Source organism: Ammospiza nelsoni, chromosome 8, assembly GCF_027579445.1.
Source record: "Ammospiza nelsoni isolate bAmmNel1 chromosome 8, bAmmNel1.pri, whole genome shotgun sequence".
In the NCBI taxonomy this organism is placed as follows: Eukaryota; Metazoa; Chordata; class Aves; order Passeriformes; family Passerellidae; genus Ammospiza; species Ammospiza nelsoni.
In genome coordinates, this window is record NC_080640.1 from 39,587,748 (window position 1) to 39,591,690 (window position 3,943).

General features: G+C 44.0%; 1 long non-coding RNA gene across 1 annotated transcript; it reads left to right on the forward strand.

Annotated features, from left to right (window-relative positions):
* Positions 1–688: 688 nt before the first annotated feature.
* On the forward strand, positions 689–1,866 carry LOC132076429 (uncharacterized). Its single transcript, XR_009418910.1, has 3 exons — positions 689–737; positions 1,299–1,417; positions 1,500–1,866. It is a non-coding gene; the product is annotated as an uncharacterized LOC132076429 (long non-coding RNA).
* The last annotated feature ends 2,077 nt before the right edge of the window (positions 1,867–3,943 follow it).

The following is a 3,943-nucleotide window of genomic DNA, read 5'->3' on the forward strand; positions in this document are numbered from 1 at the left end:
TTTCAACATGACTTTAAATCAAGGGGGCTTGTTTGGTTCTGGTGGGGTAAGAGGCAGGTTTTTGGCATTTATTTCAGAGCAGGTTTTGGTAGGGGTCGGCCGTGTTCTTTTTTGCCACCTTGCTGCGGCCCCGGGCTGGGGCGGGCGGCAGTGCTGCCGCCTTGTGGGCAGAGCGCGGTTCTGCAGCTCTGTCGCTACCGGCAGCCTCGAGGCCGCCATGTTGGGAGGGGCGAGTCGCGGATGTCGCGGACTTTTCCTTGACCTTCTCAACATGGCAGAGAGGAGGGCGGGGAAGTCGAGGGCCCGCCTCGGTCTAATCGGCTGCCTGCATGAAACACCGACGCCATGGCGTCCCCGATAGATTTTTATGTGGCATTTTAAGTGTATAAGACACGGACTATGTGGTCAGCGCCGCCGTGGGCGGGTGTATTTAGGCGGGTTGCTGAGAGGCATCTGCGTTAACCCCTATTTCTTCCGAAGGTCCTCCTCGGCCGCCGTCTTGGGAAGGGCGCGTCGCAAATGTCGCGGACTTTCTTTGACCTTCTCAAGATGGCGGCGAAATGGGCGGGGAAATCGCACACCCCGATAAATCTCCTCCCCCTGTGGCCACAGAGCGGGATCGCACCCCCCCGAGCCAGCGCCCTGCCCCTCGCCGTTGAGTGCCGGGAGCGGGGCAAGGACGCGGCTGCCGAGCGAGGGAAGGGCGAGGGGCGGGAGCCAGCGGCGGTCGGGCCGGGGTCTGTAAATGGCGGGGGCGGGTGAAGAACATTCGGTCATGCAAAGGGATGCGATGGCCGAGGAGAACGGCGGGGGCGGGGGCGGGGGCGGGGGCGGGGGCGGGGGCGGGGGCGGGGGCGGGGGCGGGGGCGGGGGCGGGGGCGGGGGCGGGGGCGGGGGCGGGGGCGGGGGCGGGGGCGGGGGCGGGGGCGGGGGCGGGGGCGGGGGCGGGGGCGGGGGCGGGGGCGGGGGCGGGGGCGGGGGCGGCCGGGCGGGGCCGGTTTCGGCGGGCGGCGGAGGTGCGGTCGCAGCGCTCCGCGGGCCGGGGCAGCGGGCGGGGGCGGGCGAGCGGCGTCGGAACAGGGCGGCAGCCCCCGAGCCCGCGCTCGCCCCGCTCCAGGCGCTGGGAGCGACCGCGGGCCGGACAAGCCCGGCGGGGCGGCCCCGGGGCGGCGGGCAGGCGGCGGAGCGGGGCCGTGGCGCTCCCCGCCTTCGCTGCCGCCAGCTTTGGAAGGTCGGGCCGGGCGCCCGCCCCGTCCCGCCGCCTCCCGGTCTCTGTAAACTCCTCTCTGGCTTCGTAGGTCCGTGCTGGAGAGTGGGACAAAGGGCCCTGCTGGTTGCCGTGTCCTCGGGGGGCAGAGAGTTCTGACCTTGGCCGCAGGGGCTGCTGTGTGTTGGAACAATGGGGATGCGCTGTTATGTATGTAGTGACATTTATGTATTTTTATTTATGTACATTTTATGTATTTAGTGACATTTAGAGATTTATTCCCCTGCTTCAGGTAAGCGTGCATCATTGCCGGCTTGGGATTGAGTGAAATGGCTGAGGGAACCAGCTCTGGGGAGGGAGGCAGGGAAATCCTCTCTTTACCAATTCTTCCGACAAACTCATCACGGCAGGACAGCGAGAAGACTGAAAGTGTAAGGAGATGTGGAGGGAAACAGAGAATCTGGCAGGAGCATCGAACGCACGAGTGCACGAATTTTGCTTTTTGCTTGGATTTAAACTCAGAAGTTGTGAGGAATTTGGGAGTGAGAAGGGATATTTCAGAAGGAGAAGAAGAAAAAGAAGTTGTTGTTACAGTCTTGGCAAAAGCTTTTGTTCTAGCTAATAAAAGAAGTTACTTTAAATAAAAAAAAGAAAAAAAACCTGGAGTATTTTTTTTCCTTCACTATTATATTCATTGGTGACATATGGTGTGTTGTTGTATTTCTTGGTATTATTAACTCTGTGTAAGTTGTTTTTTGAGTGAAGCTGACTTTCTGGATGGCTTGGTTTGTATTTGAGCTAGGATTAATTTCAAGAGGTTTCTTTCATAGACTTCTGATAGGTATGAGTGGCATTTTGATTTTGTTTAATGTATGTATCAACATACAGCTTTGGTAGGGCCAGCTGGGCTGCTGGAATTTTGGGTGTGAATTTATTAGATGGCTTTTGTTAGATGCAGTTTTTAATTTTTGAAATGTTTTTCAATGTAGTGGTTTTAAGGTGGTTTTTAAGAATTCACTGTATTGTTTTCTGTTGTTTGTAGTTGGTGTATGATAAGGGATGTGGTGTGACTTCTTGAACGCTATGGTTTTAGTGTTCCTAAGTTCTGATTTCTTTCTGGTTCGTTAGGTGTTTTTAGTTGTATTGTTGGGGAGAGGGGCATTTATATGGTGGGTTTTTATAGGCAATATTTTTTAAATTTAGTTAGTGATATTTTTTAATATTTTAATAGTTTAGATTTTTTTTATTTTCATGCTTTTACTTAATTTGTAAAATTTTTTCAAATAACTTTTCCAGATTATCGGTTATTATTTGTGCATAAACGTAGAGCTTTTTTTTGTTAGTACTGTTTTGGGTCAGTTGTACACTTTTGAGTGTAGTGAGTTGGTTTGATTTAATTTTTAATGGGTGTTTGTTTTTATTAGTAGTTGTGTCATTTTCAAGGTATATTTGAGTTTTTTGGGTGTTTGAGATATTGGTTTAGGAGGAAGTTTATGAGGAGAATGTGTGGAGGCTTTGGGCTGCTTATAGTGGGATGTAAAATTTATTTACAGTTAGGTTTATTGGAGTTTTTATTAGGGTTCAATGTTGTGGGATGTTTGTTCCGTTAGTAATAGAAATAGGTTTTGTTTTGATGTGCTGCAATGGGATGAGCGCAGGCTGCGTACAGGTGCTGACAAAGGTACAGTATTGTTGTGGTTCTGATGTTTCGGGTTAATGAACTTATATGGTCTAACATGTACTTGAAAATAGAAATAAATAGAAATTGAAAAATAAATATGAAATTAGAGTGGTAGACATAAATATAGATAATAGATACATACATAAAAGTATAATATATGGTATATAATTGTAACATTATAGAGTGGAGTATAATTTATATATATTAAGAAAGATATATAAACATAGAATGTAAATATAAAATAGGTTAAAATAAATTGGAGGTTTTTTCGGTTTTTTTTAGGTTATAGGCTGTTTTTTTTTAATAAATAATATAAATAGAAACAATATAAAAGTAGAAATCCAGATATACAAATATATAATTTATATACCGATATCTATAAATATTTAATATTAATAAATACAAGTAAAAGAAATATGTAATATAAAAATAATACATCTATTATTATAGTAAAAGGTATTCTCTCTAATATATATCTATAAATATAATAAATAAAAATTTTAAAGGTAGGTGTGAATAGAATTTTAACTATTGTTTAAATCAAGGGGTGTCCTCGGTTTTTATAGAGGCAGAAGTTTTATTTTAAATACCATAAGTCTTATAAAAATGTGAATCTTAAGGTAGAAATATATAATAATTATATAAAGAGAAATTGCTAAACTATGAATATAAATTTAAATATAAACATAAGTAAGTAAAATGCAGATTTGTAATATAGAATATAAATAACATTATACGGCACTATAAATTATAAATAGGAATATAAATATAAAAATATGTAAATATATTTCAAAGGAAAGGAATGTTTTTGGCTTTTATTTAAGTAGAGGCAGATGTTAATTAAAATAAAATCTAAGTGTTACAGAAGTAAAAATCTTGACAGGGGAATATATAATCAATATATAAAAATATGTATAAAATAGATAAGTAAGTGCTTGGAGTGGATGTAATGTAGAATAAAAATTTATTTATAAATTGACATTGATAAAGATAAATGTATAAGTAAGCAATATACGTTTATAATGAATATTAATGTGAATGTAAATATGAAAACA